Genomic DNA, 15,497 nt, shown 5'->3' on the forward strand with positions numbered 1-15,497 from the left:
ATGTGATGAAGTTCCAATCCTTCAAAACTACTATTACAAACTATTTAGGAAAATTGAGAGATGCAGGTTAATTAGTAGCCTACAATAATCAAACTTGTAGTAAGGGTTTAAGTGTAGACAGAAATAAGCTTTATTTAACCTCATGTCACATTTTCAAGGTTAAAGGTTGAACAGAGATATGTTTTAGATAAATAGGTGGTCTCCAAACACTTCAGAGATCTATAGGCTATGACATTTATGATGCCTTAGCAATATAAAGCTTCTCATGACAGTGAGACATGTCTGCTCCTGGCAGCGCTAATCCACTTCAAAGAAGATGATGGTCATCGAAGAAGTGGAAAAGCCCAGCCACTGAGCAAGAAACTGCCCTTGCCTCGACTGCTGACAGTACGCTGTTCAAACTGAACCAGCAGGACACAAAGGGAGTCGACTGCCAAACTTTACCAAGACAAGGTAGTGCAGGCCTTAAAAATTCTTGCCTCACTTAAAAGTCTGTTAGGTATTCAAGGTCTGTAGACTGAAGATGGACACTCCAATGTTGCAGAGGAACTTTGAGTGACTGTCCAGGCAGCCAGCTATCTCTGCCATTTCTATAATTTTTTGAAGTCGCTTGCTCTGCACTTCCTGTTACTCAGTTAATATTTTATCTTTCTCAGGTCTGATAGGGGTTGAAGATACTTAGAGCCATAGTTGTAGTTTTCCTTGTTACCAAATTCAGAAATGAAGCTCCAAAAAAGATGTAAAGTCCATAAAGGTTAAGAGACATAAAAGCTTAAGTTGTTTATCTAGGAAAATGTTTTAAGGTCTAAAAGATATTTTTAGGTTGGCAATACAAGTTATGGAAGAAAGTGATTTAGGTAGAGAGCTTTGGACTCACCAAGATAGGATAGACAATAGGGTAGTTTCTCCAAAGTTGCCAAAAACAAATGGACTGGACATGGTAGATGCAATTCTTAAATGGTAATTGTTCTTATTGTATGTAGTTTATTGATGTTAGAGAAAGAGCCACAGTTTCTAGAATGAAAAGCCTCAAAGGTTTGGTGATGTGGATCAAAGGCTATAAAAAGTCAAAGAACCAATGGTTTAAAACAGAACATTCAAGATAATTTCTGAGGAGTCCACAGAAACGCCAGTGTGCAGGTCATGTTAGTAACATAAGGCCATATCATAAATAATTCACATACAGGGATACAACAACTAAGTAGACATTTCCCCATGTAAGTCTGTTACCGCACCACACTGATACCAGAACAACAGGTGATTTTATATTTATAAACTTTCTGTGTTTTCTGTTTCAGATACTATTTCTTTTGTAACTAAAGAAGAAAGACAGGAATCGAAAGTTACCCAAATTCAGTCCGTTGTTACGGTCATTAATATTTTAACATATGCTGTTAACATATTACTGTATATTACAATATAATTTTCCTGCTAGTGAATCTTAAATATGACAGGACACACGGCGGCAAAGTGCAGCTATGGAGACAGCTTGCCATTCCCCAAGGCCCTCCTCCCTAGCAGTCACTTCTTGTTCACTGAGTATACCTAGTCTTCTTCTCCTAGATGGTAATGGTGTCTAGTCCTTGTACCAGTTAAGTTTAGCAGACAAAAGGAAAAACAGAAAGATCTTCAATAGTTGGAAAAGGTGTCAGTAGAACGAGAATAGCTCTTGCTTATTAATTTCTGCCACACTATATAATAAGTGGGCTGTCAACGCCTTTTGGCTTCCTTCCCAACACTATGAAATAAAACCACCAAGAAATCAAGCTGGGACTATTCCCAGGCCTTGCGCACATGATAGACAGGTACTTCAACACTCAGCTACATCCCCAGATCAGAAGTACATAACACTGTTAGATCATAGCCTGGAGGAATAGGACAGTTTTGATCTCGGAAAGTTGACTGTGTATTCACCACCACTTTAGACCTCTCTGTTAATGGCTTCAAGAGAAGTCAGTTTGGATCCATGGTTACTTTTAGATGGAAGGAAGAATGCTGATACTGTGTGTGTGTGTGTGTGTGTGTGTGTGTGTGTGTGTGTGTGTGTGTGTTGGGTGGGAGGAGGAGTGGGAGCCACCAGTGAATTTTGGGAACACACCTTCCTACTGTGAGGACATCTCCATACCTTGCTGCTTTTTAAAATTTTAGTTGCGGGTGGCTGGCCCTCACAGGCTCCATGTTTCCCTCGCTGTTTCCCCACCTGGACTTACTGTTCTCAGCGTCTTTGTCATTCAACGGGAGTTCTCTGAAGCAGACACAGGGGCCTTCAAGCGACATTCAGCGGATCCCAGAGCAGATGTAACCTGTCAGAAGCACAGTTCATACTTTAATCTGCTTGTCACGTGCAAACAACAACCCGAGAGGTTAACAAACCATCATGAAATGGAGGCTGAGGAGCCCCACAAGTCATCTCTGCACAATGTGAGCCATTTTCATCATGCTCTTTTACGAAGAGAGTCTGCAAGCGAACTCACCACCACCCCTCAAAATTTTTATCCTTTTAAATTTGTTTTGGCAAAACTCTATTTTCCTGTTCCAGCCCAGTTTTCCAGATTTCATGACGTATATTTACTTAAGTATTTAATGATCATAATATATATATGTATATATATATATATATAATTTCACAGTACTGGGCAATCAAGGGTGGAGGTTTTGGATATCATAAACTCCTCAGAAATTTTGAATTCAGTGGGTTTTTGTTTGTGTCCTTTCTTCCTTGTGTTCTACCTTATCTCTTCAGTTTCTTTGTAGCCATCCCCATGTAGTCGCAGGGAGCCGGGTCCTCATGCTAGGCCCACAGCAATCAGGTGCTCAGTACCCTCCAGTGGGCTCAAGTTCAGAGTCTCTGTAGTTCAGCGGTCACGTCTGCCCTGCACTGAGGCTTCACAACCCTTGTACTGCATCAAGACCCATTAGTAATGTGGGGAAGGTCTATTTATTTCTGTCATAGATGCTTAGGAGCCTGCCTTTGGAACATTCCCATGGGTCTTTGGTGTGCAGCCAGGCTGCAAAACTCATTTCCCTCTCTGTACTTTTTTCCTAGATGTATGGATCCATGACCGTCAGTAGTCAGGTACCCTGCACTTCTGAGTCCTTGCCTCCACTTAGCTTGCTGGCGTCTCTCTCTGTAGAGAGTTTTAAAGACTTGATGTAATCCCTGAGGTCTAATGACATGCCTCATTCCCCCTTGTCTTTTCCAAGATCAAGATCTGCTTACTGAATGAACTGCCCACCTTCAGCACCTACTTTCCCCCAACCCTTAGTCTGAGGGCTTCAAGCAGCCTGTTCCAATGTAAACAATGGATGAAGAGGACCACAGAAGTCTGCAGCAGCCTCTTTCGTTATTTTATTCAGGGTCGCACTTATCTTTGCATACTGTTTGTAAATGATTCTCTGCACAGTCACTGAGACTAGAGAGTAGACCGAGTTTGCTTTCTTTCCCAGCGTAGCAGACTATGTATGCTGTGTGTGTAACAGATTCCCACCAGCATCGCAGACTATGTGTTGTGCGTCGTAGGTCCTCAACACGCCCTTGCTGAGTATTCCGCCTTCCTGCGTCTACAAAGTCAGTTAACATTGAGGTCTTATTTTTCTTGTTCTTCTTTCTCTTCTTCCTCCCCAGACATGACAGTATTTCTAAACTTAAGGATTCATGTGGCTCAATTGCATCCAATGAGATGATGAACACTCAACTTCTCACTTTCAAGTCGTCTGGCTAGACACTAAATCTCATCACCCACCTCCCTGTCCCTTTGTCGTTATGCGATGTTACATATTATAACTCTGGAAGGAATTGTTCCAGGAGACTGATGCACAAAAAGTTAATTAATTTTTTTTCTTATTCAGAGATAGAGAATGTCAGAGCTAGCAACTAGCCCAAAAGCTGGACCCAGGGTTTGCACATTTATTTATTTATTTGTTAGCTTGTTTGTTTATTGTGTGTGTGTGTGTGTGTGTGTGTGTTTGTGCATGTACACCAGGGCATATGTGCAGAGATCAGAACACAGCTTTTGGAGTTGATTCTCCATTTCCAACATGGGGCTCCAGGGATTAAACTGAAATCATCAGGTTTGACAGCAACTGCTCTTACCGATGGCACCAGCTTAACTCCTACTTATATGTAAACTTTCTTCTGAAAGGATTTGCTGAGTCTCTCTCCAGGTTTGTCCTTGAAATCAGAATCATCCTGGAATCACCTCTTGAACAGGCTCACACTATATTAACAATACGGAAGCATTTTTTTTTTTTACAGCGAACAAGGCATATCTGCCAATGCCATTTTGTTCGTTCTCCAAGAGGCCATTTTGTTGTGATGAGTTCTGCTTCACAGATTAAAACAACAACAACAACAACAAATAACCACACTGAGCAACTGAAGTGGCTTCTTCAAGAAACACCATTAATAAGGAGCACAAGTTGAGACATTTGCCACAGAAAGGGGTTGCTGCGACTCAGGCTTGTGTTGTGGCAGAGTTGGCATGGTTTGGGCTGTGAGCATCACACAGAGCTCCCTGCTCTCGAATTGAAAGGTCTGGGCTTGGGGAACCACTCTTGTTCTTTTACACAGACCTCTTTTCTCACCACTATTTTCCCTCCAGAGTCAGAACCACCAGGTTTTCTACAATAACTGTGTCACAACAGGATTTCATCAGAAAGCCTGCAGTGACATCTGGTGACCACAGATGGATAAAAGTTCTAACAAGACACTCAAGGGGCTTTAAAATATGGGTTATAGTATAGAAGAGGGACAGAGGTTGGGGAGGATCAGAACAAAAGAGAGTCTCCAGGGCATGGCAACACTGCTCCACTCACAAACAGACCTGCACAAGACCAAGCCAGTCATTATTCCATCACGAACCAGGGAAAAGGTTCCCATCCCTGGAACTGAGGTGCTGTGATCAATTAATGGTTTCTAGGGAGAGAGAGAGAGAGAGAGAGAGAGAGAGAGAGAGAGAGAGAGAGAGTTTTCCTTAAGGGTGTGGTCCCTGGTAGGTTTAGCCATGCTTCTGTGTGGTTGGAGGGACACCCCAAGAGTATTGGGCATTACAAAGTGAGTTATTCAATAGGATTTTTTTTTAAATAAGAGGACATGAAGTCGCAGGGGTAAGGAAGTAGGAGTGGATCTAGGTGGATTTAGGGATTGGATATGATCAAAATACACTGTATGAAATGCTCAAAAATCAACAAGATGTTATAGTAAAACATTTCACCTTTTATTAGAATAGAGTTGTTATTTGTATGTGAAATGACTTCCACAGGTTCGTGAACTTGGCTCCTGGAAGACGGTTGTTTTGAGGGGTCAGGGAGTATTCCCACCTTCATGGGGCCTCCTGCTGTCATGCCTTCCTGTTCCTTCATGATAACCTGTCCCTTAAGCGTCGAGCTAGCATAAGATGCCCAGCCTAGGCATCCGCTACAGTACTAAACACGAGCGTCAGCTGCTCCTGCCTTTCTCATGCACAACAACGGCCAACCACTGAATGCCAACCCACCTGCCTGCCTTGCCTCTCTCTAACCAGAGTTACCTTCCAGTGCTATTCCTTCTAAAAAAAAAAATGCCTTTCCCATCCTGCTTCACAGGAAGAATTTGTCTACAGGGTTCAAGCCATGTGCAGCACTTAAATATTGCCTTTTCTAGGTTTTCAGGTTGGATGCAATTCCCAGTCTTGTAAGTTCAGTCTCCCCTGTATCTTTACCAGTGACATGGCGTCCCTGCACCTTCTCTCCTTCCTGTCAGGTCATGAGCACTCTGAGGCATGGCGGCAAGAATGGAAATCACTGGCTAACCTGACACCAGCTTCTTCAGTTATGTGCCTCTATAGAGGCTGCTTCCCTTTTCTATAAAGCGCACGTGACGGCAATGTTTGATTATGGACAAACAGGCAGCAATTCTAATAACAGATGTGGGGTCTGTAGGAAGGAACGGATAAGACCATGCAGACTAAGACAATCAACAGAGTAACTTGCCCATGCTGGGCACTCAATGTAAGAACAGCCACGGGGTCACATATGCTCATTAGGGAGACTTCCTGGGGATAAACTGAAAATTAATTATGGGCTTTGGAGGCGCAGTTGGAGTTTAGGGTTCTTTCTCCCAGGTATATGGTGCTGATCAGAGTGGTCTGTAATGAGAGCTTTCTTGTTTTGGCTGGTCCCCCCATCCTTTAGCCACAAATGAACACTCAGAGACTATATTAGTTATATAGTTGGCCAGTGGCTTGGGCTTCTTACTGGCTAGCTCTGTCTTAGTTATTAACCCATTTCTATTAATCTATGTATTTCCACGTGGACTTGGCTTAGCAGAGAAGGGTCTGGACCTGTTACTCCTCTGGTGTCCTACATGGCGACTGACTCAGCCTACCTTTCCCAGAATTCTCCTCATCTCCTAGCCTCGCCCACCTCCCTGCCTCTATTGGCCACAGTGTTTTATTCACCAACCAATAAGACAAACATGTATACAGAAGGACATCCCCTGTCAGTGGTCACATGGAGACTGGCTGAAGGCAGAGTAACCTTTACAGGGATCTGTGGGCTCCCACGTTCGCACGTCTTTATTTGCTTTACCGATTTCTTCTAAAGGCTATTTTTATGTTTAACCTCACACGCGTGCACACATACGAGAGGCACGCAAGTGCCTGTGCGGGCCGGAAGGTGTTGATGTCTTGGAGAAAGACTTACTGGTGGTTGTGTACTGCCTCGCAGGTGCTGTAAACAAACTGAGGTCCTCCTCGAGAGCAGTACATGCTCCTAACTGCTGAGCCATCTCTCCAGCCCTGCTGGTTACTTTTCAACCCCCCCTTTCTTTACACAATGAAGGGTGAGAATAAAAAATGTTCCCTCAAAAGAAAGAAAATGGCTGTTTATAGATGGCTTTGCCATGGAGCCAGTATGTGATAACTTGTCTTAAGAATTCACACAGAGTCATCCCTGTGTCTACGTGTCGCCATATATACAGACATGGCCAATGGAGGATCCAGAATCGCAGATGACCCCAATGATGCTCAGTGTTTCCTTATTCTTCTCTTTAATACAGAAACAGCGCTAGATCACAGCCATGGACAGTCTTGATGTTACATCAGAAATGGTAGGTTGCTTAAAAGATGATAGAAGAATATAGGGGAATGTACGTGAGTTTGATGCACACACTCCATCATAAAACAAGGAGGCAATGTGTCAGGGACCTCCAGCCATCAGTCAGCTAGGCTGTATCACATTCTCATAGAGAAGATGTGACATTAAGACCACCCTGCCACCCCTTCTGATATAAAGCAAATTCCAATAAAACAGGCCTGCAGTTTATCTGTCAGTTAAAGATTGGTTTAATTGGAAAACTACAAGGTCCTCAGGAGATAGGCCTGAGCAATAGTAAATTGTAACAGATAGGATCGGACCCTGCTGTCAGGTTAGCAAACAACATAGAAGGTCCCACCCCTAACCTCTTGCCCTGTAGATTCGGTTGCCAGGCAACGCAGCAGACCACCTCTCCCACTGACCTCTTGCCCCTGCAGCTGCAAGTACACCTTCCCCCTTCCCCTCCTCACTTCTCCTATATAAATCCCTTGTGATGAATAAAGACGTTGTCTTGATCAGAATCCTGTCTTGGCGTCTATTCTCATATTCCCCTGTCCTCCATCTTTCTCCTAGGTGTCTACCAGACCCATGTTGAATGTCCTGTGGGTCTGGACAACAAGGACCTCTGTCATTTCTCCATTGACACTCCCTCCTTCCTGTTCCCAGGGAAACACTGCTCCCACAAGCTGGTGTCACATTCATTTGGTTCCTCGATGAGAACCTGCTGCTACGGATGTTTACCTCAGGGGGTCCTGAAAGGTAAGAGTTCCTACCTACATGTGTCTATGTGGCTAATTACTCCGAGTCAGCACGCACACAGGAGCTCATGCCAAATAAAATCAGCCATTCCCTCACACTCTTGTAAGTCTGTTTTCTGCTGTTTTGTGGGTTACAATGACTTCCCCCCCCTGCTGTTGCTTCTGTCATCGGCAAGCTAAGGATTCAAATTGGGAAGGTATGATTTCACTTGGTTACTAGTCACATAGTATTTTCTAAGAAAGCGAAAACCAGTCACTAACAAGTCCTACGGAATGGTTTCCTCTCACCAGACATCAACCCATTAGGGGTTGCTATAGCAACAGCACGATTACCATGCTCAACTCTTGTATAAAATATATACCAATTTGTCATCTACAAAAATCACATGCGTATTTTTGTTTTTCAATTAAATTTAAACAGAAGTACTTATCTTCAGAGTCCTAATTTTGTTTCTTTTGTTACTGTGATGAAAAATGAGACAAAAAGGGTTTGTTCAATTTCCACTTGCAGTTTATAGCCCATCATCGAGTAGAGGTCAGTGCAGCAACCCAAGCAGGTTGTCCCATCACACCCAAAGCCAAGAGCAGACAGAAATGAATGTACGGCGCTCTAATTGCTTTCTTGCTTGCTTCCTCACAACTACCTATCTCCACCCCTCCACTACCTATCTCCACCCCTAGACCACCTATCTCCACCCCTACACTACCCATCTCCACCCCTATACTGTATAGGATCCTCTGCCTAGGGAATGGTGATGCTCACAATGGGCCGAGTTTTCCTGTATCAGTGAAATCCAACCAAGATAATCTTCCATAGGCAAGTCCACAGGATAATCTCAATCCAGATTACAGAAGAGGAGGTGGGAAGAGTGTTAAGAGCCAGAGGGGCAGAGGATATCAGAACGAGGCCTTTTAAATCAACTGTGCAAAACTCAGCTCATGTGACCTCACAGAGATATAAGCAGCAAGCACAGGGATGACATGGGTCTGCAACCTGTCCTTAGCATGCATATATATACATACATATATATATGAAATAGCTTTCAACTTAGTATTTTTTATGGGACTCCTGAGTGTGTGAATGAGTGGGTCTCTGATTCTTGTGCCTTCTGTTGGACCTTTTTTTTTTAAACTGTTGGTTTGCATTGTCCAACTTTGATATGATGGTTTTCATTTCATCTCATTATATTTTATTTTGTCAAAAATGAAGATGAATGTCAGTACACCACTGACCAAGAAAAATTTTAGTTGAGGCAAAGAGTAAGTGTTTTTATACAAGCAGACACTAAAAGAATTTGCCAGAAGCACAATACAATTCAGTGAATTTCTTAAGAGGAAGGAAGTCGATACCAGATGAAACAAAGTCCAGATATCTAGGAGATAAGACAGAGAGTTATGGCAAACATGAAAATATACCGTGTGTGTGTGTGCAAGTGTGTGTGTGTGTGTGTCCAAGTGTGTGTCTGAACTTCTCAAAAATAATAACAGAAACTTACTGTAGTCTTAAATTACATAATCTTAGAATCACCAGGTCTAGTAACTTTTTTGTTGTTGTTTCATCTTTCAGGTTAAATATTTTTATTATTGTGGTTGTTTGGAAGAAAATGGCCTCCAAAGGGAATGGCAGTATTAGGAGGTGTGGCCTTGTTGGAGGTCTCTTTTGCTCAAGCTTCCCCCAGTGTGACATCCAGTCTACTTCCTGCTCCCTGCTGTCAAGATGTAGCCAGGACCACATCTGCCTATATACTGCCATGTTCCCCATCATGCTGACAATGGACTGAACCTCTGAAACTGTAAGTGAGCTTCCTCAATTAAATGTTTTCCTTATAAGAGTTGCCATCATCATGGTGTCTCTTCACAGCAATAAAAACCTAACTAAGACAACAGTATTTCTCTTCTCTCTTAATCTTATTATCATATACTCTTAAACCTAAAATGACTTCCTGGAAATAACAGTATTCTTACTGTGTTTAAAGCTTACATGAGTGTGTAGTTTGCCATACTCCAAAAACAATTAGCAAATAACAAAAAAAGTCACACATTCATTAGAATAGGTCTGATCTGGTTGGCCATATGCTCAACCCCATATCCTCATTTATGGGAGAGCAGACACCATAGAAATAGATCTATTCAACCCTATGTCCTCATTTGTGGGAGAGCAGACACCCTAGGAATACTTTGGTCAATGGTGGCTTGTTTCCCTCTCCGTGTACAAGTAGGTGCCAAGTATCTGCCTGGGCAAAAGTTGGAATTCTAAAAATGCAACAATGTGTGCTTTGAGTTTTAGGGTCTCAGACCTTGCTTTTAATCAGTGGGACAGAACACCAGCCCCAGACTCTCTCCACGATCTGCCTTTGAACTGTTTGCTGTTCACCATTTATTGAAAGTTCTTGACAGGAATGTTGAAGGTCATCTGTTCAGCACATTCCTGACTTTGACCCTTTTATGGATCCCTGAATTCTTGTCCTAAAAGTAATTATTTAACAACATACACAGAAGACTGGATGACTATGTCAGAGAATGTGTGTTCAGTGACCCCTGGAGGACACAGTCTCTGAGGACTTCAATCCTTGCCACCTGCAATCAGCTTGTAGTGGGACCAACAGCACTCCTTTGAAATAGATTTGAATCCCGTTTGGTCTAAAAAAGAAGAGAGTTCTATGACCTCTTAGCATACCCTGCATCTAGGTAAGGAACGGGCATGGCTTTGGCTCCCTAGGGACAAAATTAATGCAAAGAGCCAGAAAGCTGTGTATATTGGTTACAAGTTTTCTAATGGAGTCAGTCACTAGCTTTCCTTGGTCATTAGAAACTGTCTGCAACATCTGACTTCTATATTTTTGTTTTAATGTAACAGACAAACTGTCACAAAAAAATTATGACATGGGAAAGAAGTTCTTGTCAAATCCTGGCATTGGAAAAATCTTTGCTTTACTAAAGAGTTTTATATGTTTAGGGTGAAATATGAATGTCAGAGTATATGGGTTTCCTCCGACTTTCAGGAAGACTAATTTAATATCAGTAATTATATTCACTGACAAAGAAAAATCTGTCATACAGTGACACCACTTTTAACATCTTCATCTGTCTATCTGTCACCTCACTGAGGCAGGAATCCCTATCAGCCACTTAAAATCTTTGGTAGAACAAAATGGAATCTATAAAAGTAAACAAATACTTTTGTATATTTGTCAACATTTGAAGTCTCCCATGGTAAAACAAAAGCTATTTTGGTGTCAGAAAAGATTTACCAGTTTATAACATGAAGATTGAAGTGTAGTGAACTGCCCCACAGTTGGCAGCTTTAAGTGTCCCAGTCATTAAAGTACTGACTGAATCCTCTCATCTCATGGAGCGACAGGAACAGCTCTCCAGTGTGACCCAACAATTTCTTTCTCTATAGACAGATATTTTTATACACTTAAATAACTGCAGAAAGAAATGCTATTTAAAGAACATACATGCAGTATAAATTCACACTGGTTTTTCAGAATTCCTTCATTTTTAATAGACATAAATGATTAGCTCAAATAATTTCCCACAAGTCCCACAGCCCAGTTAAGATGGCGGCCCATGACATAATACCCTTCAGTATCATCCTCTTTTCCCTCCAATTGACATTTTTCAGTCTGCTTAAGCCAAAAATTGTACTTCAGTGGTGAAATAAAAACAACACACACTCTAAGCAAATGAATAAGTCATATGGCCTTGAGAACAGGATAGAATATTCAAAAGCATTTCTCGGCAGAAATCCAGAAATCTGTTCCTCATCATCTCTGTTTCCTTCCCTCAGTCCCGGCCTTTCTCCCAAAAGAGAGTGTGGAAGAGACAGTGGCCCATAGCCAGGCGTTAAAGGCAAGGACGGGGTCCGTTTTGTTCTCTGGTCCATCCCAAGCGAGTTGAACGTGCTTCTGTATGGACAAGTTGCTCAACAAATATTTGATAAACTGAACTGGATGCCAAGAAAGAAAAGCAGTATGTTCTAGTACTCAATACATTGACTTTTCCTGGAATTTGGTGACTAAAATGATTACTTTTTTATAAAAAGTAGAAGGGAGTCCTCAGCTTTATGTCACAGGGCGGGTGCTACATCTTTCTTCCTTTTCCTCAAGAAGATTCCAACAAAATGAAACTGCAATTCTAAAGCTACACAGCCCTGAGGACATTGCTCTGGCAACTGTGGGCACATGGCCTTGAAAGGCGGGTGTGAATGTAGCTGATACTGAAAGGAGAATCACTCGGATGTTAGCGTGGTGTTCTGCCAGGTCCTTTCAGGGGGTAGGGATGAGCTCTCACCCTCACACTGCAGTCTAAATGGTAGAAGGTATAAAAGTATTCCATCTGTGTTACTGATACAAAGAGTGGTGGGGCAATGGATTTTCAGTGATCGGTGTTTACTCCATGAATGGGTGAAATACTCAAGGCTATTTTAATGTTTGATGTTGAAGGTCCCATGGAAACAATGTTGGATCAGCTAAGGGCTCAGTTGACTTTTCAAAAGAAACAATTAGCATGTATCAGTTAACAAATGAAAAAAAAAACAGCATAGTGGAGGGGTAAAGTTAGGACTCCACCATTAGCCATGTGGAGCTGTAAAGACACATACGGATGTGGTAACAAAAGGGTGGAATCCCACCACTAACCACACCCACTTTGGGCATGACTAGAGACAGGGCAGTGAACTACGCCACTAGCCAGGCCCACTTTTGGGTGTGGCTAGGGGCGTGTACAGAGGAAGGAATAAAAGACTGAGCAGCAGAGCCTCTAGCCCTCTTTTCGGCTTCCGGTTTGGTGGGGGGAACTACTTGATTGATCTGGATTGCTTGTTTTCTCTTGTGAGTAATTTCTATGTGGTGGCGCTCGCCTTTAATCTCAGCACTCGGGAGGCAGAGGCAGGCGGATCTCTGTGAGTTCGAGGCTGGGCTGGACCGATAGCCTCCAAAACAATACAGAGAAACCCTGTCTCGAAAAACAAAACAAAACAAAACCAAAAACCAAAAACCAAAAACAATTGCCTATATCCTCAACAAGTGTGCTGTTTATCGTTGTAGCGTCAGCACAGGGCACTGACCTTATCATTCTAGGCATTATGAAATCACTCATGGAGAATTAACTCACAAACTTAAGCTAATCATAGACGTTTTTTGTTTGTAAATGCCAGGTTGTTGTTGCTCGAATTCCCGGTAACTAATAAGCACTGGCTATTTTAGTGACCAAATCATATTGTTTCTCTAGATACTTGCTGAGATAATGGATGCAGTAATTGGAGGAACCCTGAAGACTCCCTCTAACAGCTGATGCCCTGCAGCTTACTCGAGTCTTGGGGTGCCATCCTGGAGGAGTTTTGCTAAGGATATGAAGATTTTTAGAACATGCCCATGGAGAACCACCCATTGCTTTATTCGGCCAAGAAGGATTTGGGGGAAGGAAATGTTGCTCTCTCCACCTGGACAATCCTTCAGACTGATGGACACAGAAGCACGGAGGCTAACCCTCTGTATTCCTATCAGTAACTAGCCATTTGAGGTGGGTTGCTCTTTGGAGAAAGCACGCCCTTGTATGAAGTCCCCACCGGAAGCAAGTAGTAGATGATGCTCACAGCTGACACAGTTGACAGCTCCAATCCCAATGGCTGACTACATGAGGTCACAATGGGGCAACTGGATGGCCACCCAAACTGGAAAAGGATGAGAGAAGGATGAATAACTGGTTTCAAGTTCATCAGAAGGGATTCAAAAAGAGGCTGATACCAAATGATAGCAAGCCAAATCAGTCCACAACTCCAAGAAGATACGACATCTGTCTTATGGTGCTGGCATTTGATTCAGTCTTTAAAATTATTAGAGTCTGAATCTTCTAAGCTGTGGGAAAATGTGGCAGGAAAGACCCAAAAGGGGCTATGATCTGAAGCTGAACAGACGATGCCCCCCACTTACTGCCAAAGGGCAACGGCTTCTGCTGTGTAAGAGTTTGGTGGAAAACCTTCGAACTTTAAAAGGGCAATTATTAGTTGACAGGAAGGAGGGAAGAACGGAAAAGCAGCACTGACTGAATCTTTCCAAAGTCAACAACTCCTCCTGCCAGAAGCCATTTAGCAATAAAAATCACCCAAGTTGTATGCAAAGGCCAAATCTAACCACAGTCTATTCTACTCAGCTCCTCCTCCAAGCATTTGAAAATACCTTACAGCCAGCAATTTAATCACAAAGACATTTCCCCAAAAGTTACAAATTCCTGCAGTAGATGGAGTTATGGAAAATAGGGACTTGCAGGGTAATGCCAAGGATGTGTCACCTTCCCTCAGTGTCTTGAACCAAGATAAGTTCTATTTAACACTCAGCTTGTACGAATCCCTGTCCCTAAAAGATTTATCTGATTAAAGGCATGGATAAATATTTAATGTATTTTGTAGGTTTTATTGTTATGCGAATGGGCAAATCTTGCCTTAAAGTGAAGAGCTTTTTGGTTTTTTTTTTTAACCACTTATTCTAAAGTGGCATGGTTTTCACCTGACAATTCGTTTCGTGTCTTTGTCTCCAAGGGATGAGTGTGTGACATTTCATGAATCTGAATACACCGATACCTCACGAGTGTCTCTAGATTAGGCTAATCAGGTCATCTTGGGGGATTTGTTGCTCTTATGATGAGTTTATTAAGAAAGATGCTTCTGTTGTGTTTCCAGGCAGCTGCTGCCCAGGATCAGTGACTATACCTCCCCAGGGAATGTAGGCACAGAACCGCACAGGCACATGCCCACACACCGACACTCACATGTCTCCGGAAGCTTGAAATCCTACCACCAGCAAATTACATACCCTTTGTATAAGATTAGCTCTTTCCACAGTTCCCTGTGTCATTAAGATGTGATGGGGGGACAGGGGTTCAACAGATGCTTACTTCCCACTTCTTAAAGTAGAGAGAAAGAGTACTAAATTTTGCCCAGAGAACCGCCTCATGCATGACTCAACATCCAGAGACACATTACAGAATACCTACGTAACTGAAATGATAATGAAGAATTTAATAATACACAATCATGTTTACCAATTGCCAGCATAAAAGAAGAATGAACTTCTTCAGTCCAGGAGCGAAGATGAACGCTATCCTTGGCACTGTTGACCCCCCAAAAGTTAATTGTCACCCCCAGATACTGTTAGTAACCTGGACTCTGCTTTCCATGAAGGCATCATCAGATTTCATAATGAAAAACATTCTTTTCATGCAATCATAAGCGAAGTAAGTGCCTGGCTAAGTCTTGCTCTTATTCCATATTCATTTAAAAAGGGATTTCATTTTCTAGAAGATCTAGTGCCCATAAGTCAAGGCAAAAACTACCCTTGTCTCCAGTGGCAAAGGGACCAGCTTGCTAGGCTGAAGTCCACCTTCTAGATCAGTTACTTTCTGCCTAGTAGAAACAGCATCACCATGTTTTTATGGCTTAGGTTGTACTTCCCTGAGCAAGAGTACTGTTCCTAAGCATTACATTTCTACAGATTTTATTGAATGCTAATTAGATGCCAGGGACTAGGAGGCCCTGAAATGAACTTTATGTCATTCTGCCCTTCAATGGCTGTTGGCCACAACATGCTTTTTAAAGCTTTATTTTCTCAGCTCAGTTTCCAAGAAAAGTTTCAAATAGAATTGATATTTTTACTGTGTTATCCA

At 42.4% G+C, this 15,497-nt stretch overlaps 1 protein-coding gene and 1 long non-coding RNA gene across 6 annotated transcripts in view; one reads left to right on the top strand and one right to left on the bottom strand.

The window, feature by feature from the left end:
• Positions 1-15,497, bottom strand: part of Dlgap1 (DLG associated protein 1) — a 796,987-nt gene that overhangs the window by 416,694 nt on the left and 364,796 nt on the right. For all 5 annotated transcript variants that reach the window (XM_040752844.1, XM_040752843.1, XM_040752842.1 and 2 more), the window contains exon 4: positions 2,211-2,303. The gene's annotated coding sequence lies outside the window, so the exon portion shown is untranslated. The remainder of the gene's footprint in view (positions 1-2,210; positions 2,304-15,497) is intronic.
• LOC121142696 lies at positions 12,579-14,232 on the top strand. Its single transcript, XR_005879729.1, has 2 exons — positions 12,579-12,667; positions 13,068-14,232. It is a non-coding gene; the product is annotated as an uncharacterized LOC121142696 (long non-coding RNA).

This window comes from Mesocricetus auratus, unplaced genomic scaffold, assembly GCF_017639785.1.
Source record: "Mesocricetus auratus isolate SY011 unplaced genomic scaffold, BCM_Maur_2.0 Super-Scaffold_100010, whole genome shotgun sequence".
Taxonomy (NCBI): Eukaryota; Metazoa; Chordata; class Mammalia; order Rodentia; family Cricetidae; genus Mesocricetus; species Mesocricetus auratus.